Genomic DNA, 23532 nt, shown 5'->3' with positions numbered 1-23532 from the left:
ATAATGGCCATGTAGGCTCATACGCCATAAGATTTATAAGGTCTGTGTTCTTAACAGCTTACTGTATGACTGTGAAACATGGGCAACTTACAGCTACCAGGAGAAGCAGCTCAATGATTTCCATCTTCGCTATCTGTGGCACATTATGTGTATATCCTGGCAGGACAAAATCACAAATGTGGCAGTCCTCTCAAAAGCGGAGCTCTCAAGTGTGTTAGCACTAATCAAACAGAGGCAGTTCAGTGGATCGGACACGTCCGCAGGATGGAAGACGGTTGCATGCCCAAGGACCTTCTGTATGGTGGGTTAGACAAGGGCAGATGGACCAGTGGAGCACGCAAAACTCTGCTTCAAGGATGGTTGCAAGTGTGACATGAAGGCCCTAAATGTCGACTATCACACCTGGGAGTTACTAGCTGGCGAAAGGGAAATGGTAACACATCTTGAGGACTGGTGTGCACTAGCACGATGACCAGTTGCTACAGCAGCTTGGCAACAGGCGCCAACATCAAAAACAACAACTCACAGCATCCCTTGGCAGCTTCACATGCAGCACTTGTGGCAGAACCTGCCTCTCAAGGATTGGCCTTCACAGCCATCAGCAAAGGTGCACCAAAAGAAGACACGCACCTAAATGGATTGTTTGCTGCATGTCCATCATCTTTTGTAAATGATAGGATGCTAACCAGGCAACATGCCAACATCAAGATTACCACTTAGGTTGACTGACATCTGTTTCCAATGTTGTTTGGATAATCGCTCCTGTGAAGTGCCTAGGGATGTTTTACTATGTTAAAGATGCCATTGTTATGACCAGGTGAGTAAGGTGTCTAGGGGTCTTTTACTGTCTTCACCTGCTCTTATTGTAACAGGGTTTAATTTTAAACACACTGTGTTTTGAGCTCCCCCTTTGGTGAATCCTTGTTCAGCACTTTCCAATTATAAGGCAAAGAAATGAGCATCAACAGGCTTTCTTAGGTTTAAAGAAGAAAAGTGAAATTTATTAAACCTTAAACTTAACCACTAATACGGATAACACCTACAGATATACGACGCGCCCACACTAGCATGCACACATGATATACACAGGCAAATAGGGACAGAAAAGAGAAGAAAAATAAAATGGATAGGTTTGTGGCAATATCAGAACGGTTTCTTGTTTACTGTGGTTCGAGCTCACTGTGGTCATTTTGTAAGTCGTCTTGCTTTTCATTAGGGCCCAGTATTCTTCTTAAACCTTGTTCACTGTAGGAGACTTTTCTCTCTTGAAGTTCATGTGTCGTCAATGGTTTCCAAAGCTGGTGAGAGTGAGAAGAGAGCAGACAGGAGAGAGGTCTTTTCCAGTCCAGGAGCAAACAGCCTTCTCATTTCAAATTCCTTGTTGGAAGTTCAAATTCAAAAAACTCCAACAGTCAGTTAGTCGTGTGACCCAAACCGGTTTGACCACATCTATTTGTGTATTTGGCCATTTTATAAGTTAACCTGGAATGCTAGCCTTTCCACCTTCAATGTCTGGTAATCAAAAAGTCCATTGTGGATTAAATTGGAGCAGGGAATATCTCCATTGTCCTTCGAAGTACTGTCTGTTGATATGCTAATGTATCTCTCCAGCCAAAGTCTCCAATTGTTTTTTAAAGCAAGTTCTTTCTTCACCAACACCAGTCCAAAATCAATGTTCATGTGGTGAAATTAATTGGCAGGTGGGGGGGCTTGCCTGACACTGCAAAAATGCTTGTTCTTGTTGTTGTGTAACCATAAGCCAATGTTTTTAACAAAGGAGGAACATTTTGATTTTTGTTCTTTCCTGTAGTCTTTTCACCCCCGACCTTTTGTATGCTTCAACACCTTGTGACAAAGAAGCTCTGAAAAAAATTTATAATACAAAATATGTTGAAAAGGAGTGCAAAATGCAATGAATAGTATTGGTAATAAATAATGGCATGTAAGGGAAGGAGAGAGATGGCTTAAGAAATTAAATACCCAAACTTTATAGCTCTATGTGCTCTAATGCATCTTTCTGTTGAGAGGCAATACCATGGGGTGAGTTTTAAACCTAAAAAATGGGTAGATCTGGGTCAGATTGGAGGATGAAGTGATAAAAATCTGAATGCTGACTCCAACCTCCCCACTTCTGATTTTAACTGAGGCAAGACAGGATGGACAAGCAATCAATCCGCTTCCAGGAGGCAGTTTGGCAATTTAAATATTATAATGAGGCTGCTGCCTCATATTCATCCATTTCCAATTTCACTCAGGATGGCTGCCAACTTCCCCACATGATCTTTCTGATCTCCCCCTGACCTCCTTCACTCAAGAAGTCCAATCTCCCTGCAGAGGCACCTGATCACCCCATCCCAAGACCTCTGATCTCTCCCCGAGGCCTCTGACCACTATCCTCTCATGGCCTCCGATCTCTCCCTGAGGCCTCTGACCTCTGTACCATCGAGGCCTCCGATCTACCGCTGATGGCTCAGACTTCCAACCCCCACCAGCGAGGCCTCTGACCTCCAACGTTCCCCCCCACCACCCACCCCGGGATGGGATCTCCTTGCTCTCCGATGTTATGTGATTGCCTTTAAGAGTGATGTCCCTTTAGGATCTTATTATGTTCATGAGCTAAGTACCAGGATGCAGTCATGTGACTAAATACCAGGGTCTCTCTGTAACTGTAACACCTAGAGGCAAGATCTGTAAATAGGTGCTCTGCATTGTATATACTTGTTAGCTGTTAATAAACCTGTTAATCAACTGAACTCCATGCATCTCATTTATATTGCATCAGACAACAGTAAAATCTTCTCATTACACCTGGTGGCATCTACCTGGAGATAAAATAATTGTGCACCTATTATGAAAAATGGCAGCTGGAGAATTGTATAGTACAGTGTCACCTACCCAGAAAAATTGACTGTTGAGAATTATACAGTATAATGATGACTACTTGATGGAATGGCTGCTGCAATCTTTTTTGATCGTTACCCTGCCCACTCGTTTTGGTGGGTTTTTTGATGTGTCTTGGCTGATTTATAATTGTGCTTTGTCACATCTTACACCATACTGATAAGCAGTCCTATCAATGAAATATATTGAACCAATGAATTGGGAGAAAATTAACAGAACCCAACAGTCACACATCAGAAAATGTTTTATCGTATTGCCACAATGTATTTTACTTTTGTTTCTTTACTTTTTCGTTGTACTATATGTTGTGGCAGCATATTTTCCCTTTGCAGTAAATAGGTTGATAAAGCCATGCAAATATAATGAAGCTGCTTTCTTGCAAATGCTGACAATACAAAGCGAGGTAGGAATGTAACTGTGAGGAGACAAAGAGGCTGCAAAGAGATATAGGCGGGTTAAGAGAGTGGGCAACGAGGTAGAAGATGAAGTATAACTTGGGAATGGGTTAGGTTATTCACTTTGGTAGTAAGAACAGAAAAGCAAAATATATTTTAAAAGGCGTGAAACTTCTAAATGTTAATGTTCAGAGAGACTTGGGTATACTCCACTATCTTCATGGCACAAGTCAGGAGTGTGATGGAATACACTCCACTTGCCTGGATGGGTGCAGCTCCAACAACACTCAAGAAGCTCAACACCATCCAGGACAAAGCAGCCCACTTGATTGGCACCCCATCCACAAACATTTACTCACCCCACCACCGACGCACAGTGGCAGCAGTGTGTACCATCTACAAGACGCACAGAAGCAACTCACCAAGACTCCTTTGACAGCACCTTCCAAATATGTGATCTCTACCACCTAGAAGGACAAGGGCAGAAGATACATGGGAACATCACCACCTGCAAGTTCCCCTCCAAGCCACACACCATCCTGACTTGGAACTTTTTCGCCATTCCTTCACTGTTGCTGGGTCAAAATCCTGGAACTCCCTTCCTAACAGCACTGTGGGTGTACTTACCCCACATGGACGGCAGCGGTTCAAGAAGGCAGCTCACCAACACCTTCTCAAGGGCAATTAGGGGTGGGTAATAAATGCTGGTCTAGTCAGCAATGCCCACATCCCATGCACAAATAAAAAAAACTCATACAAGGAACACAGAAAGTTAGCATGCAGATACAGCAAGCAATTAGGAAGGCAAACGGCCCTTATTGCAAGGGTATGGAGTGCAAAAATAAAGAACTCTTGCTACAATTGTACAGGTGAAACTGTGCCTGGAGTACTCTGTGCAGTTTTGGTTTCCATATCTGAGGAAGGATATACTTGCATTGGAAATGGTACAGCGAAGGTTCACTAGATTGGTTCCTGGGATGAGAGGGATGTCCTATGACGACTGGTTGAGAAAATCGGGCCTATATTCTCTGGAGTTTAGAAGAATGAGAGGCAACCTTATTGCAACATACAGGATGTGTTGACACTGAGAGGTTGTTCTCCTTGGCTGCGGAATCTAGGACATGGGGACACAGTCTCAGGAAAAGGGGCTGATCATTCAGGATTGAGACGAGGAGAAACTTCTTCACTCAAAGGGCTGCGAATCTTTGGAATTCTCTACCCCAGAGGGTTTGGATACTTTATCGTTGAGTATATCTAAGGCTGAAATGGACAGATTTTTGGTCTCTCAAGGCATCAAGGGATATGGGGAGTGGGCAGTAAAGTAGAGTTGAGGTACAGGATCAGCCAATTTTATATTGAATGGTGGAGCAGTCTTGATGGGCTCCTATTTCTTATGCTCTTAAGTTCTTAAAATAGTGCAAGCATTCTAAACTAGATATCTATTAAAACTGTACCATCACAAAAGATCCTTTTGTTATTTATCCGGCGTTCACGTACAAATAGGACTTGATATTCTGGGGGAGCGGATGGTTGTTAAAATGGCTTCTATTCTGTTCCCTCACACAGTAATGGCCCAGCCCTGTCAAATTTGGAACCTATTGGCTCTTATTGTGCTGGAAGCATTCTAATAATTTTTGTTAAATTGCTGATGGATTTCCCCATCTTTATATAAGGAGGAGAATGGCAAGGTGAGGAGCGGGTAGGCCCATGCAGAGTGCTGAAAGAATATATATTTTGTTTAAGTATAATGCTAAGATTGTTTCTCAGCTGTGGATCTGATAAAAGCACAGACGTAAATGAGCAAGGATGCTGCACTTGGTATATTCATTAGACCTAAAACCTTCAAATGCATCTCTCAGTTACTATCAATAGAGTGAAGAGGTTGTTTCACCTGGCTGGGGAATTTAGAACATGGGACACAGTCTCAGGATAAGGGGTCAATCATTTAGGACTGAGATGAGGAGAAATTTCTTCACTCGAGGGTGGTAAATCTTTGGAATTGTCTACCCAGAGGGTTGTGGATGCTTCATCATTGAGAAAATGCAAGAGTGAGATTAATAGTTTTTTGAGAGATCAAAAAAATCAAGGGATATGAGGAGTGGGAAGGAAAGTGGAGTTGGGGTAGAAGATCAGCCATGATCATATTGAATGGTGGAACCGGCTCGATGGGGCAAATGGCCTCCTCCTACTCTGATTTCTTATGTTCTTGTGCAACCAACGTTATCTAGAAAAGGTAGTTTTACTCAATTAGAATCCTGGAATCATAGAATGATACTGCACAGAAGGAGGCCATTCAGCCCATCATGCCGGTGCTTGGCTCCCACTACCCTACTCTGTCCCCATAGCCCTGTAGATGTTTTCCCTTCAAGCATTTATCCAATTCCCTTTTGAAATATATTATTGAATCTGCTTCCACCACTCTTTCAGGCAATGTATTCTCGATCACAACCACTGCGTAAAAAAATCTTTTCTCATCTTGTCTCTGGTTCTTTTGCCAATCACATTAAATCTGTGTATTCTGTATGCTGAGATTCTGCTGCTGGAAACAGTTACTCCTTATTTACACTGTACAAACCCTTCATGATTTTGAACTCCTCAACCAAATTTCCTCATAAGCTTCTCTGCTCTAATGAAACAACTGTGGCTTCTTTAGTCTCTACGCCTAACTGAAGTCCCTCATTCCCGGCACCATTTTAGTAAACCTCTTCTGCACTCTTCACATCCTTCCTAAAATGTGGTGCTCAGAATTGAACTCAACACTCCAGCGGAGACCTCCCCACTTCTTTGGCCCCCTTGTCTCGAGAGACAATGGGTAAGCACCTGGAGGTGGTCAGTGGTTTGTGAAGTAGCGCCTGGAGTGGCTATAAAGGCCAATTCTAGAGTGACAGACTCTTCCACAGGTGCTGCAGATGAAATTGGTTGTTGGGGCTGTTATACAGTTGGCTCTCCCCTTGTGCTTCTGTCTTTTTTCCTGCCAACTGCTAAGTCTATTCGACTCGCCACACTTCAGCCCCGCCTTTATGGCTGCCCGCCAGCTCTGGCGAACGCTGGCAAATGACTCCCACAACTTGTGATCAATGTCACAGGATGTCATGTCACGTTTGCATACGTCTTTAAAGTGGAGACATGGACGGCCAGTGGGTCTGATATCAGTGACGAGCTCACTGTACAATGTGTCCTTGGGGATCCTGCCATCTTCCATGCGGCTCACATGGCCAAGGCATCTCAAGCGCCGCGAGCTCAGTAGGGTGTATATGCTGGGGATGTTGGCCGCCTCGAGGACTTGTGTGTTGGAGATACGGTCCTGCCACCTGATGCCAAGGATTTTCCATAGGCAGCGAAGATGGAATGATTTGAGACATCGCTCTTGGCTGATATATGTTGTCCAGGCCTTGCTGCCGTTGAGCAAGATACTGAGGACACAGGCTTGAAACACTCAGTCTTTTGTGATCTGTGTCAGTGCGCCATTTCCCACACTCTGTTGGCCAGTCTGGACATAGCAGTGGAAGCCTTTCCCATGCATTTGTTGATTTCTGCATCGAGAGACAGGTTACTGGTGATAGTTAAGCCTAGTTAGGTGAACTCTTGAACCACTTCCAAAGAGTGGTCGCCGATATTGATGGATGGAGCATTTCTGACGTCCTGTCCCATGATGTTCGTTTTCTTGAGTATGATGGTTTGGCCAAATTTGTTTCAGGCAGCCGCAATCCTGTCTATGAGTCTCTGCAGGCACTTTTCAGTGTGAGATGTTAATGCAGTATCGTCAGCAAAGAGGAGTTCCCTGATGAGGACCTTCCGTACTTTGGTCTTCGCTCTTAGACGGGCAAGGTTGAACAACCTGCCACCTGATCTTGTGTGGAGGAAAATTCCTTCTTCTGAAGACTTGAATGCATGTGAGAGCAGCAGGGAGAAGAAGATCCCAAAAAGTGTGGGTGCGAGAACACAGCCCTGTTTCACACCACTCAGGATAGGAAAGGAGTCTGATGAGGCACCGCTATGCTGAATTGTGCCTTTCATATTGTCATGGAATGAGGTGATGATACTTCGTAGCTTTGGTGGACATCGATCTTTTCTAGTAGTCTGAAGAGACCACGTCTGCTGACGAGGTCAAAGGCTTTGGTGAGATCAATGACAGCAACGTAGAGGGGCATCTTTTGTTCGCGGCATTTCTCATGTAGCTGTCGAAGGGAGAACATCATGTCAATGGTGGATCTCTCTGCTCGAAAGCCACACTGTGCCTCAAGGTAGACATGCTTAGCCAGCTTCTGGGGCCTGTTTAAAGCGACTTGAGCGAAGACTTTCCCCACTATGCTGAGCAGGGAGATTCCACGGTAGTTGTTGCAGTCAGCACAGTCACCGAGGCCTAACCAATGATTTTTTTAAGTTTTAGCTTGACTTCCTTGCCTCTGTACTCTATGCCTCTATTAGTAAAGCAAAGTTATGCTTTTCATAACTTCTCAACTTCTTTGCCAACTTCAAAGATTTTTATATGTAGACCACCAGGTCTCTCTGTTTCTGCACCCCATTTAAAATTTTCCCATTTAGTTTGTGTTGCCACTCCGCATTCTTCCTACCAAAATGGATCACTATATACATCTTTGCATTAAATTTCGTCTGCCATATGTCTGCCAATTTCACCAGGCTATGTCCTCCTGAAATAAAAGCAAAATACTGCAGATGCTGGATATCTGAAATCTTAACAGAAAGTGATAGAAATACTCAGCAGGTCTGGCAGCACCTGTAGAGAGAGAAGCAGAGTTAACATTTCAGGTCTTTGACCTTTCATCAGAACTGGCAAAGGTTAGAAATGAAGCAAGTAAAGCGGGGGGAGGGGGCGGGGGGGGGAGTGGGGGGGGGGGATTTGGCGGGGGTGGTGGGGAAAGAAAACATAAGGGATGGTGTGTGATAGGGCAGAGGGCCGGAGAGGTTAACTGACAAGGAGGTCATGAGGGAAAGGCATCGGGAGTGTGCGAACGGTGTGGTGAAAGACAAAGCATTAGTGCAGAGAGAGTGTTAATGACAGATTAATGAAGAGCCCTAGCCAAAAGCACAAACATGAAAAACCCAGTTGAAGGCAGGCACATGGTAAAAAAAAAGATAAAACAAAATAAAATAAAATAATAATAAAAAGGGGGCCAGGCATACTCTGAAATTATTGATCTTAGTGTTCAGTCCGGAAGGCTGTAGAGTACCTGATTGGAAAATGAGGTGCTGTTCCTCGAGCTTGCATTGATGTTCACTGGAATACTGCAGCAGGCCAAGAACAGAAATGTGGGCATGAGAGCGGGGGCATGGGGGGAGGGGTTTGAAATGGCAAGCATTCGGAAGCTTGGGGTCATGCTTGTGGACTGAGCGGAGGTGTTCTGCAAAGTGGTCACCCAATCTGCATTTGGTCTCCTCACTGTAGAGAAGACCGTATTGCGAGCAACGAATACTGTAACATAAATTGAAACAAGTACAAGTAAATCACTGCTTCACCTGAAATGAATGTTTGCGGCCTTGGATAGTGAGAAGAGAGGAGATAAAAGGGCAGGTATTAGACTCCGATGATTGCAAGGAGAGGTACCGTGGAAAGGGGACGTGGTGTCAGGGGTAATGGAGGAATGGACCAAGGTGTCACAGAGGGAACAATCCCTTCAGAATGCTGATAGGAGGGGAGGGGAAGATTCATTTTGTGGAGGCATCATGCTGGTGCTGGTGGAAATGGCGGAGGATGATCCTTCAGATGTGTAGGCTGGTGGGATGGAAAGTGAGGACAAGGAGAACCCTGTCACCGTTCCAAGAGGGAGGGGAAGGGGTGAGGGCAGAAGTGGAGGAAATGGGTCGGACACGGTTGAGGGCAGTACAGTGACATTACCACTACACCATAGTCGCCGCGCTTTAATCTGAAAACTTTGAAATTATTCTTGTATACCCAAGTCCAGGTCATTAACATATATCAAAGAGAGCAGTGGTCCTCATACTGACTCCTGGAAAACACCACTATGTACTTCCCTCGAGTCTGAAAAAGCAACTGTTCACACTACTCTCTGCTTTCTGTCCTTCAGACAACTTCATATCCACTCTGCCATTGTCACTTCAGTCCCATAGGTCTTAATTTACTAATAATTCTATCAAATGGTACTTTGTCAAAGCCTTTTGCATGTCCATAAGCACATCAATCGCACAACCCTTATCAATGCTTTACATTACTGCACCAAAGAACTCAGAGAATCATAGAATATATGCAGCAGAGGGAGGCCATTTGGCCCGTCAAGTCCACACCGGCTCTCTGCAAGAGCAGTTCAGCTGGTTTCACTCCTCGCAGTCCTTTTCCCGTAGGCCTGCAATTTTTTAAATCTTTCGCCAAATCCCCTTTGAAAGCTACAATTGAATCTGCCTCCACCACCTTATCAGACATTCCAGATCATAACCATTCGCTGCATAAAGAAGTGTCTTTTCATGTTCCCTTGGTTCTTTTGCCAATTACCTTAAATCTGTGTCCTCTGGTTCTCGACCCCTCCGCCAAAACGTACAGTTTCTCTTGATCTACTGTAGACCCCTCATGATTTTAAACATATTTTTAAACTCCTCTCAACCCCAGTTTCTCCAATCTATCCTCACAACTGAAGTCCCTCATCCCGGGAACCATTCTCAAAAATCTTTTCAGCAACCTCGATAAAGCCTTCACATCCTTCTAAAGTATGGTGCCCCAAATTGCACACAATACTCCAGTTGAGGCCGAACCTGTGTTTTATAAAGCTTCATTATAACCTCCTTGTTTTTGTGCTGTATGCCTCGATTTGTAAAGCCCAAGATCCCATATGCTTTTTTAACCATTTTCTCAACCCGCTCTGCCACCTTCAATGACTTGTGCACATACACCCACTTTAGAATTGTACCCTTTAGTTCATATTGCCTCTCCTTGTTCTTATTACCAAATGTATCACATCACATTTCTCTGCATTAAATTTCATCTGCCGTGTGTTCGTTGATTCCATCAGCCTGTCTATGTCCTTTTTTTTCATTCATTCAGGGGATGTTGGCATTGCTGGCCAGGCCAACATTTATTACCCATCCCTAATTGCCCTTGAGAAGGTAGTAGTCAGCTTCCTTCTTGAACCACTGCAGTGCTTGGGGTGTAGGTGCACCCACAGTGGTGTTAGAAAGGGAGTTCCAGGATTTTGACCCAATGACAGTGAAGGAACGGCGATATATTCCAAGTCAGGATGGTATGTGGCTTGGAGGGAAACTTCCGGGTGTTGGTGTTCCCATGTATCTGCTGCCCTTGTCCTTCTAGGTGGTAGAGGTCACGGGTTTGGAAGGTGCTAACGAAGGAGCCTTGGTGAGTTGCTGCAGTGCATTTTGTAGATGGTACACACTGCTGCAACTGTGCATCGGTGGTGGAGTGAGTAAATGTTGAAGGTGGTGGATGTGGTGCCAATCAAGCAAGCTGCTTTATCCTGGATGGTGTTGAGCTTCTTGAGTGTTGTTGGAGCTGCACCCATTCAGGCAAGGGAAGAGTATCCCATCACACTCCTGACTTGTGTCTTGTCGATGATGGACAAGCATTGGGGATACAGGAGGTCTCTTGAAGTCTATCACTATCCTCCTCACAGTTCACAATAATTCCAAGTTTTGTGTCAATCAATTTAGTCAATCACAATTTACCTTTAATAAATCTGTGCTAACTTTCATTTATTATCCCATATTTTTCTAAGTGCCAACTAATTTTGTCCTGGATTATTGTCTCCAAAAGTTTTCCCACCAGCAATGTTAGGCTGGATGCCCTGTAATTGCTGAATCTGTCCCTGTCCCCTTTTTTGAACAAGGGTGTAACATTTTCAATTCTGCCATCCCCTGGTACCTTTCCCATATCTGAAAAGTATTGGAAGGTAGTGGTCACAGCTTTCCCAATTTCAACAATGTATCCCATCTAGACCAGATGACTTTGCTACTTTGAATACTGTCAACCTTTTAAATATCTCCTTTTTATCTTTTTTATCCTATTCAATATCATTACTAACTCCTCCTGCTACATGGGCAGCATCTCTAGTGAAGACAGATGTAAAGTATTCATTTAGTACCTCAGACATGTCCTCTGCATCCACAGGCCCATCCAGCCCAATCTGTCTTGTACTGGTTGCCTCATATGTTGGAAGCATCTCTGACTGTCTGACTGGTTATCTTCCAGGTGTTATGCCAATGTGCTTTGTTGAATGATAATTTTCTTTAATCCACTGACTGGAGATCTGAATTTATATACTTTTTTAAAAGACATTTTAAAAAGACCATCCACTTGGATGACTGTGCTGGCAGCTTAAGTTGGCTACCTAATTTGCAACACTCTATCCTGCACTGCAATGCTTGTGAGGAGGAAGACGAAATGTCTACTCATAACTCAGCAAGAACCAAGACCCGGAAAGTTTAAATGAACTACCTGTACTTTTTAGCAAGAGAGAAATTATTGCTAACTGTGATGTTTGATTGACTGAGTGACTGTCATGTGATAAACCCCCCCACCTCCCAATCTGTGGTTTTAAGCTTGTATCTTTCTGTAGCATAGAGAGGAGAAGCAACTGGACTCTGGCACGTGCTGACCTGAGTGGGGGACTCTCTCTCCATTCCAGCTTGAAAGCTTTCAAATCCTGCCTGTGGACTGACCACCTTTGCATACTCCGGCTACAATCTGAAACCCCGTTGGATGAAATCAACTGCATCACTGTCTCCAAGAGACCTTCGAGCCAGTCATCTCCTTCTTTAAACTAAAAGCCTGAGGACCACTGAATTCAGCTAGAAGCCAGCCGAATCACCAAATGCCAAAGACTGTATATCCCTTTTTTATGGACTCTAACTCAACCTATCTACTTTTCCCCACTCTGTGACCTATTTGTGTGTGTAAACCTCTATTGTGTGTGTGTGTGTGAGTGAAAGTTGCCGTGTTGTTTATTATTTTTATTTGTTCAGTTTAGGTACAATAAAGTTAACCTCTTTCTTTGTTAATTCAAGAAAACCTGTCTGATTGGTTCTTGTTATGATCATGGCAAGTAAAAAATCAAACACCTACTGAATTGGCCAGTACATCCACTTTTAGGAAGAATTAAACCTATTTAAATTAACTTAAAAAAGGAGAGGGAAAAGAGGGAAGCCCTTCAACCCCTCCTCACTTGGCCGCAACACAAGTGTAACTGAACGGTGGCAAGTCCCCTGTTTAATGCTGAGGATTAAAAAGCCCAGGAGAATGCAGCAGGAAATTTTACTCATGAGGAACTCTTGAGATGTGTATCCCTTTTCATAAGGTCTAATGGGGGATCTTTGATCTTATTCGGGACCTAATTTCAGGAATTGGGTGTAGTTTATATGGCCAACATTGGCAAGGTAGCAAGTCTGCTACAGCAGTTGCAATGGTTGCCACAAACTCAATGTCAGAATAGCTAACAAGCTGATCCTGCACTTCTTTCTTGGCTGAAATGTTTAGGCTTTCTGACAGATTTGCAAATGGAGATGATGTTAAACCTTGGAAAGCTTTAAGAAACCACAGCAAAGCTGGAACACTATTCCAGGCATGAGCCAAAAGGCTTTTCTATTCCTCTTCCTCAGCTGTTTGGTATGTATCACAAGAAGATTATGAGTTCAGCCCTCACAAACCTTCAAACAAATAGGCAAATTAGAAACTAAGTTGAAGAAGCTGAAGTATGGTGATGTGCTGTAATTGTAAATCAAAACAAAAGAAAACTATAACAGCTAATAGAACAGGAACATATTGACCAGAATTAAGCAAATTCAAAGTGAACTTTTAAGGAAGACAAAAATGATTCAATGGACATAGAGAGACATATAAATGGACAGAGGCAGCAGATTCTGCTATTTGGAATCTTCAGTCACAGAGCACAGTTGTCTAGAATAGCTGAGTACTAGGCTGGCCGAAGAAGAAAAGCAGAAGCTTGAATCTAATGAAGGATAAAAGAATATATTGCACAACAAAGAAGAGAATACTTGAAGCTGAGATGGCTGATAGCTCTCTCTAGATTTGCTGATTAGATGCAACTATGTTGCAAGGCTTGGAAATATGGGGTGCAGAGTCCTCTGAAATGTAAAAGAAAGTGATAAATGCGTGCATAAGAGACTAAAAACCATGAAATTATGCCAGTTAAGATAAAGAAAAGGACAGGACTCTCCTTTCCTACTGGGTAAGGCAATCATGCTGGGAAAAATGAAAGGCCAAAGACTATGGAATGGGTGGTTGGATAAAGTAAAGAATTTAATAAGATTGCCAATAGGACAGGCAGTAGCAACAGCAGATGAGAGGCACAGCCTGCACAGGATTATCATTGAAGCTGAGAAAAGAGGGTGGCAGCACTTGTAACAAGGAATGATTACAGGTAATACCACTTATGGAGCTGTTGGAGACTGTGATGAAGGGCTCTGCAGTCCATTTCACAAGTATCTCTCCTCCAAATTTCAGGGAGTTTCTCTAAAGACAGTGTGAGGGTGGAGAGACAAAAGACCTTTATATACAAAGGAAATTCAGGATTTCCTACTCTGCAAAAATATAGCAAGGCTTTGACTGGGCCTTAATCTGTCAACACTAAATCGACTCATTGTCCACCTTGCCAGAGATTGTTATGTAGTGGCTACAAGGCATGGTTAGCTGCAGTTGACCTGAAGGATTAATCCTTAACATTTGGGTCACAGTTATGCAGGTACTGAAATCTTTATTTTAAAAGACCAAAGCTGTTCCTAGAAATTACCTGGTAATAGCACTGGACTGGTAATCCAGAGGACCAGGCTAATGTCCTGGGGACACGGGTTCAAATTCCACCATGGCAGCCAGTGGAATTTAAATTCAATTAATTAATAAATTCAAATAATTAATAAAAATCTGTAATTGAAAGCTAGTCTCAGTAATGGTGCCATGAAACAATCATCGATTGTCATAAAAACCCTTCGGTTCACTAATGTCCTTTAAGGAAGGAAATCTGCCAGCCTTACCAGGTCTGGCCTACATGTGACTCCAAACCCACAGCAATGTGGTTGACTCTTAACTGCCCTGTGAAATGACCTAGCAAGCCACTCAGTTGTCAAGTTTAATTATGGATGGGCAACAAATGCTGGCCTTCCTCGTGACACCCACATCCCATGAAAGAATTTTTTAAAAGCTTCTTGTGCCTTCTTGTGCTATTGGTCAGTTGTTGTTTAGGGGTTGGCTAAAAATGTCCCGTGTCCTTGTTTTGGTTGGTAACTATGGGGATAAAATTCAACCTTAGCAGGGGTGCAAAATTGGTCAGAGTGAATTTGCTGCAGGTGATGGACATACAGTGAAGTCAATGGGAAGATAAGCTAGGTGCAGTGCATATTGGGTACCAGTTCCACTACAATCTCTTTTATGGTCCTGCTAAATTGCACCCTGTGATTTTCTGCTACACCCCACAGCCTTGGGATTGGTCATCGCGTCCAAATAATTGAGGAAAATGAAATTGGCTTAGAATGAACAGGTCAAGTTGAACAACTGTTCGTTTACCATGTCTTTTGAGTAACAGTGACAGCAGAAGAATGTTACTGTCTGTCAGTAGTCTCTCTGATTGCTGGCAGAATTGATGAATAATCCATCACTTACCTGATGATTGCAGGTGAGTATGATGCTCTACTGTCAGTTAAATCATATCCTTGGGTTTGGAATGACCCAGGAACCAAGGAATTGCAGTCAATTAATCTTTGACAGAGCACATCATTTTGTGCAACTGAGGATTCCTCAAAATCAGAGTCAGTCAGTTGATACATCCTGTCATTATCTCCATGATGGGTAATTCTGGGTAATTCATGTCTGGGTAATTCATTTGGGTATGTAGAAACTTTTGCAATCACTTTGGTCCTCAATTGGTGCATTACCCATTCCTTTGTGTCTTCCTTGGACAGGTCCATCACTGCAACAGAAGATCTTGTACTTAGCATTTTCTGGGGAATCATGACGTACTTTGGTGTGTTAAACTCCTTTTTGGAAATAGTTTTTAACCATTTGACAACAACCTTTTATAGCAACTAAAATACCGGGATCGATTTTACCTCTTAGCGCGTTTTGGGGAGGTGAGGTTACTCAAAAGACATGGTAAACGAACAGTTGTTCAACTTGACCAAGCATGTGGAAAAAGCACTCGCAGGCCCAGGTTTCAAGCGTGGGGTATTTTATCTCTCAGACCTCATCTGCATTATTCTGATCAGCTGTGCAGACAAAATGGGTGAAATCTGACAGCTGGCTGACAGGTGGAAGCGGACATTTGGTTGGCCAAAGAACCCAGCTGAGACCAAAGAAAAGCTCATAAATAGGAGTTAAACCATGGCGATGGGGTTTCAGGGAGGTCTTGCAGGGGTGTGGAAAAGGTCTGGGGCAGTGGAGGACTGCAACTTTTCTTCTGGGCCCTGGAAGGAGTACATTTACTTCTCCTGGCCCCATGAAGGAAAGATTTCCAATTACCTTGCAGGACCTCTTCAGGCTCCTGACAACTTCTAACTTTCTTTCACCTCACCCCTGAGTTAAAATTCAGATCCAGTGACATAATGGAGCAGGGCTTTGAAAAAGAAAGATTTGCATTTATAGAGCACTTTTCACAACCACAGAATGACCCAAAGTGTTTTACAGCTAGTGAAGTACTTTTGAACTGTAGTCACTGTTGTAGGAAACAGAGCAGCCTATTTGTTCACAGCAATGTGGTAATAACTAGTTAATCTGTTTTTGTGACATTGATTAAGGAGTAAATATTGGACAGGACACCAGGGATAACTCCTCTGCTCTTCTTCAAAATAGTTCCAGGGAGTATTTGACATTCATCTGAGAGAGCAAATGGGGCCTCATTTTAATGTCAGTTCTGAAAGACAGCAGCTCAACAGTGCAGCACTCCCTCAGTAACTCTACTGGAGCATTAGCCTTGATTTTTGTGTTCAAGTTCTGGAGTGGGACTCAGAGGTGAGTGTGCTACTAACTAAGCCACTGCCGACACCTTGTATAAAGTTTTTGACTGCTTCCGGCAGGCTTCTCAACCATTAAAATTTAGTCAGCAGTTAAAATGGCAACCAGCAGGCTTTCCTGCCTCCCTGCCCTGTTTCTGCCAGGTGAGGTTAAAATTCCCCACACAATGTTACTTTGATTTATTGAGTCTGGCCCTGAATAATTGGCTCCGGTGATGCTTTTTTTTATTCATTCATGGGATGTGGGCATCGCTGGCTAGGACAGCATGTATTTCCCATCCCTTATTGCCCTTCAGAAGGTGGTGGTGAGCCACCTTCATGAACCGCTGCAGTCCATGTGGGGTAGGTACACCCACAGTGCTGTTAGGAAGGGAATTCCAGGATTTTGAACCAGCAACAATGAAGGAACGGCGATATAGTTCCAAGTCAGGATGGTTTGGGGCTTGGAGGGGAACTTGCAGGTGGTGGTGTTCCCATGCATCTGCTGCCCTTGTCATTCTAGGTGGTAGAGGTCGCAGGTTTGGAAGGTGCTGTCTAAGGAGCCTTGGTGCATTGCTGCAGTGCATCTTGTAGATGGTACACACTGCTGCCACTGTGCATCAGTGGTGGAGGGAGTGAATGTTTGTGGATGGGGTGCCAATTAAGCAGGCTGCTTTGTCCTGGATAGTGTCAAGCTTCTTGAGTGTTGTTGGAGCTGCACCCAACAAGGCAAGTGGAGAGTATTCCATCACACTCCTGACTTGTGCCTTGTAGAAGGTGGACTAGGTTTGGGGAGTCAGGAGGTGGAGTCCTAGCCTCTGACCTGCTCTTGTAGCCACTGTATTTATATGGCTACTCCAGTTCAATGTCTGGTCAATGGTAACCCCCAGGATGTTGATTGTGGGGGATTCAGTGGTCATAATGCCATTGAATGCCAAGGGGAGATGGTTAGATTCTCTCTTGTTTGAGATAGTCACTGCCTGGCACTTGTGGGGTGTGAATGTTACTTGCCACTTATCAGCCCAAGCCTGGATATTGTCCAAGTCTTGCTGCATTTCTACATGGACTACTTCAGTATCTGAGAAGTCACGAACGGTGCCAAACATTGTGAAATCCTCAGCAAACATCCCCACTTCTGACCTAATGATGGAGGGAAGGTCATTGATGAAGCAACGGAAGATGGTTGAGCCTAGGACATTACCTTGAGGAATCCCCTCAGCAATGTCCTGGAACTGAGATGGTTGACCTCCAACAACCACAACCATCTTCCTTTGCGCTAGGTCTGACTCCAACCAGCGGAGAGCTTTCCGCCTGATTCCCATTGACTCCAGTTTTGCTAGGTCTCCGTGATGCCAGATTCGGTCATATGTTGCCTTGATGTCAAGGGCAGTCACTCTCACCTCACCTCTTGAGTTTAGCTCTTTTGTCCATGTTTTGTCATGCTGTAATGAGGTCAGGAGCTGAGAGGCCCTGACAGAACCCAAACTGAGCATCACTGAGCAGGTTATTGCTAAGCAAGTGCCGCTTGATAGCACTGTCGATGACACATTCCATCACGTTACTGATGATCGAGAGGAGACTGATGGGGCGGTAATTGGCTGGGTGGGATTTGTCCAGCTTTTTGTGTACAGGACATACCTGGGCAATTTTCCACATTGCTGGGTAGATGCCAGTGTTGTAGCTGTACTGGAACAGCTTGGCTAGGGGCACAGCAAGTTCTGGAGCGCAGGTCTTCAGTACTATTGCCAGAATATTGTCAGGGCCCATAGCCTTTGCAATATCCAGTGCCTTCAGTCATTTCTTGATATCACGCGGAGTGAATCGAATTGGCTGAAGTCTGGCATCTGTGATGCTGGGGACTTCAGGAGGAGGCCGAGATGGATCATCAACTCGGCACTTCTGGCTGAAGATTGTTGCAAATGCTTCAGCTTTATCTTTTGCACTGATGTGCTGGGCTCCCCCATCATTGAGGATGGAGATATTTGTGGAGTTTCCTCCTCCTGTTAGCCCATCGTGTCTGTGCCAGCTCTCTGCAAGAGCAACTCAGCTAATCCCAATCCCCTGCCCTTTCCCAGTAGTCCTGCAATTTTTTTTCTTTTCAAATGCTTATCCAATCCCTTTTGAATGTCCCAATTGAATCTGCCTCCACCACACTCTCAGGTCATGCATTCCAGATCCTAACCACTCGCTGAATAAAAAAGTTTTTCCTCATGTCGCCATTGGTTCTTTTGCCATTTGCCTTAAATCATTGTCCTCTGGTTCTCGACCCTTCCACTAATGGGAACAGTTTCTCTCTATCTACTCTGTCTAGACCCCTCATAATTTTGAACACTTCTACCAAATCTCCTCTCAACCTTCTCTTTTCTAAGGAGAACAAATCCAACTTCTCTAATATATGCATGAAACTGAAGTTCCTCATCCCTGGAACCATTGTCAAAAATCTTTTCTGCATCTTCTCTAAAGCCTTCTCTTCCTTCCTAAAGTGTGGTGCCCAGAATCAGACACAATACTCAAGTTGAGTCCGAACCAGAGTTCTATAAATGTATGTATATGGAAACAATGGATTAACAGATCTTCACTATTTTTAATGATAATTTCACCAGATTGACAAATGATTTGTCTGGACCCCTCTCAAAAATGTGCATGTCTACAATTGTAGGTACCTAGATCAGATGACTGCAAACTTTCATTGTTTGAAAACTGATTTGTTCGCTCAACTGCAAAAGAAAAGCTAATCCTAGTCAAATCCAATTCTGTACTATCATCTTAATTCTTTCACTGCTCCATTGATATAAAGCTGGTGCTCCATTTCTCACTGGATCTTATTAAACGATCATTCATTTCTGATTTCATGCTGTAAACTCACTGTCACTACCTTTTTTATGTTTTCACTCATCTGACTGCACTCCAACCCCCTAAACCATTCATCAATGAAAAAAATCAACTGTTTCTTCATGATGCGTGTAATAGCAAAGTTAGATAAATTTTTATACACCAGTTAATAATTTAGCGCATTTGTTTTCATACTGGGGCCATTGGACCCTAAGAGATTGCAAAGTCATCTGTCTGATCTGTCATCAGATTTCTATATATGTTGATTACTCGCATGTCTCTCTTGTTTCTGTGTATATTAATCTAAAAAAGTTTTCTGCAAGAATAGCACTGTTTTTCTTTGCTAACAATGCTATGTTTTGGAAACTGGCACACCTGGCCTTCTGGAATACGATATAAAGCTCACATAAAGCTCATGTTAATGTTGAATATTTGTCACTGATATTTCAGTGGTGAGTCTTAAAGTCATTGACTCTTATACTTGTGTGCACAAGAAATCAAAGATGCATATAAACGCAGGGAAGGAAGGGCAAATTACGACCATTAGTCCATCAGTGCTCACACTGTCAGATGGTACAATCTCATGTACCACCGACCCCAGTCGTTAACAATGCTAACTCTCGGAAGATATAATAACAGAGAAAAATAATCAGTGGTGAATCTCAGGGAAAACTCTCGGAATACCTCCCCAACATTCAAGTCAAGGATTTTTTTACATCCACCTGAACAGGCAGATGAGACCTGAGTTTGACATCACATCTGAATCACAATGCCTCTGGTAATGCATCCCTGCCTCAGTACTGCACTGAACTACCAGCCTAGAGTATGGACTGTAGTTTCCTCAGAGTTGTCCCCTCTCCACTGCCATAACGTCACCAGAAGTACCATAGAAATGACAGTTACACACGCATGGAAACAGCATTTCAGCTGAATTACTTGTGAAGTTATGGTGACAGAATGGAAGCAGCTCCAAGGAAATTCTGGGAAATTCTGTTGAAATCCTGGAGTCAAGCTTGAATTCCCAATTTTTTGACTCAGAGGCAAAATCAAAATGAACCAGTGTTGAAATGCTGATTTTGAACAAGTTGTAGATATATAAGCATAACATGTATATAAAAAAATTAAATGTTAATTGCACCTTCCTGCAAAGGAATTAAACTCCTTGTTTGTTTTTCTTTTTTCATTGATAATTCCAGTGCATTCAACTACTGGATATGAAAATAATATTGTAAAACGTACATTAAACATTGTACTGCTTGCCCAGTGGCTCAGAAGGTTTCTCGAGTTGATCAGCAGACACATAGAGACTAGGAAAGTCGCAGGCTTTATCTCCAGTATGTGCTGAGTTAGCTCATCTCAGGCCAATGGCTACCATTAGATTTCCCTGTCATTTGTTTAGAGAGAAGAGATATCAGCCAGCTCGCAGCTTCTCAAAATTGCTACACAGCAAAGCCAGCTGGAATTGTGGATGTTGGGTGGCAACAGACTCAGGCTCATTAGTGATTCCCCAGATAGTTAAATAGCCTACTGACCATCATTGAGGTTTCCATGTGACTTAGGTGGCAGTGGAGGATGGTTATCATCTACAGAGTGTTACGATCAGCTGAGAAAGGTGTCTAGGGGTCTCTCTCAGCCTTCACCTGGTCTTACTGTAACAGGGTGTAATTTTTAAACACACTGTGTTTGTAGCTCCCCCTTGGTGAATCCTTGTTCGCCACTTTCCAATTATAAGGCAAAGAAACCAGCACAAATAGGCTTTCATATGTTTATGCGAGTTCCCCCACCTTCAATGTCTGGTGATCAAAAGTCCATTGTGGGTTGAATGTGTCAGGGAATGGCTGCTTTGTCCTTCCAAACACTGTCTGTTGATATGCAAATGTCTTTTCCAGCCATGGCTGATTTGTTGAACAGGTTTAGTTTAGAGATACAGCACTGAAACAGGCCCTTCGGCCCACCGAGTCTGTGCCGACCATCAACCACCCATTTATACTAATCCTACACTAATCCCATATTCCTACCACATCCCCACCTGTCCCTACATTTCCCTACCACCTGCCTATACTAGTGGCAATTTATAATGGCCAATTTACCTACCAACCTGCAAGTCTTTTGGCTTGTGGGAGGAAACCGGAGCACCCAGAGAAAACCCACGCAGACACAGGGAGAACTTGCAAACTCCACACAGGCAGTACCCAGAATTGAACCCGGGTCGCTGGAGCTGTGAGACTGCGGTGCTAACCACTGCGCCACTGTGCCGCCCTTTCTTCACTCTGGTAACAGTTTAAAATCATGACAAAATTAATGTGCCTCATTCTTGTCAGGTGGGGGCCTAGCATGACAAGAGCCATGCTACAATGAGAAGTGATTGTCATCAGGAGAGGCGGGAGAGAAAAGAGAAAAAAATTAAAAGGGGGAGAAACAAAACATTTATTTTTGAATAAATCAATTTTTTCGTTCATCAGATTTTGTTGTCTTGACCCATTGCTTCACTTCTTAGCCTCTGAACTACTTTTCTTCCATCACATGCTCACTGAATGGAAATGCTAGTTCACAGAATATTCAGATTTCAAATCTTGTATCATAGTGTCAGGTTCTTCATATGCCTAAAACATGTTTTTAAAATAAAACCCAGCAGGATTTTTTGTTTTATATCTGAAGGTTTACACAAAGCAAGTTCTTTGTTTTTTTGCCCATAGTGTTTCAGTCCCATAGGATATATTGTTTAGGCTGTCGATGAAATTCTCAGTTTCTTTGATTGTGTACATGAAGAAAATTCCAATGTAAATGAATTTTTGGAAAAAGTTTAATATTCTACTCATGTTGTCGGGATAAAAAAAGGAAAAAAGAAAGACTTGCATTTATATAGCGCTTTTGACAACCACCAGATGTCTCAAAGCGCTTTACAGCCAATGAAATACTTTTTTGAAGTGTCGTCACTGCTGTAAATGTAAGAATCGTGGCAGCCAATTTGTACACAGCAAACTCCCACAAACAGCAATGTGATAATGACCAGATAATCTGTTTTTATGATGTTGATTGAGGGATAAATATTGACCAGGACACTGGGGATAACTTCTCTGCTATTCTTCAAAGTAGTGCCATAGGAACTGAACATCCACCCATGCATTCAGATGAGGCCTCAGCTAAATGTCTCATCCAAATAACAGCACCTCTGATAGTGCAGCACTCTCTCAATACTGCATTGGAGTGGTAGTCTTTATTTTTGTGTTCAAGCCTGAGATTGGACTTGAACCTAAAACCTTGTGATTTAGAGGTAAGAATGCTACCATTGAGCCACAGTCAACCATGACACCTTGCTTCCTGAGAATGGTGGATCACTCCCTGACTATGGTAGATCACTCCCTAACCATGGTGGATCACTCACTGCCTCACCATGGAAACTATGACCTTAACAAACATGATCACTAGTTTTCAAGGCTTCAATGGAAATAAAATTGAGTGGCTTATAAAAAGTGCAACAAATCTTATCACATCATTTTCCTGATAGGCAAATAAGGTTAAAATTACTGCCTGCACAGTATCTCAGTTACAATGCAACCCCTTTTATAATAAACATTTTGAATTACTCATACAGGATATTATAATGAGGGCCTTCTGTATTTGATTTTTTTTCCTCTTATTTCAGTAGGGATTGAGATCTGGAAATGTGGTTATTGTTTATTTATGGTGTTGAATTCTATGATTTCCCTTTTGGTTTCTACCTCTTTGGCAAGAACTAGGGGCACAACTATAAATTGGTTACAGAAGCACATAAACCGTATGCTTTCTAACTTTGATCTTTGCCTTAAAAAAAAAATGCTTGAAAATAATTTATTTGGAGAAAAGTTCCAGAGGGACTCCTGTATAGTGGTGATTCTATGATCTGGCATTGCTAAGATGTGTTTGGTGAGAAATCGTGAGTGCGTAGTCTGTGATTTGCAAGCCGTCGCAAGGTGAGAACACGCAATTTCCTGATGTGTGCTCACTGCTAGTGTCCCTCACATCTGGAAGTGCCAGATTCCAGAATCGCTCCTATATTTTGAAATTTGCTGAAAAGCAGAATTGAAGATTACTTAAATGGCATGGAAATGTAACCAGAGCCCCTTTGTGATGCCTATTAGATTTATTATTCTAACTGAGTCAGTTGCCACAATGTATTGCTGCACAGCTATACAGTATTTAAATAATTGCAGTATATATGTACCAATTACAATATTCTGAATATAATTGCAAAAGACTGATCCCTTGGACTGGATATGCTGTTGCTAAACTGATTTTAGTCAAGACTAATTGTATTATTATAAGTATAAACAGGTGGTAAAATAGAATATTTATTCCAAGTAAGATTTATTTTGTTCGGACAGATGCAGTGACATCTCTAATCATGTTTAGTAATCAATATTTAGTAATCTTGGTATCCACTACTCCCACTGTACACATTAAAATTGGAAGATCTAAGTATTGCATCAGTGACTTGCAGTAC

The sequence above is a fragment of the Heterodontus francisci genome, chromosome 16, assembly GCF_036365525.1.
Source record: "Heterodontus francisci isolate sHetFra1 chromosome 16, sHetFra1.hap1, whole genome shotgun sequence".
Classification (NCBI taxonomy): domain Eukaryota; kingdom Metazoa; phylum Chordata; class Chondrichthyes; order Heterodontiformes; family Heterodontidae; genus Heterodontus; species Heterodontus francisci.
Note: the sequence above shows the minus strand (reverse complement) of the source record.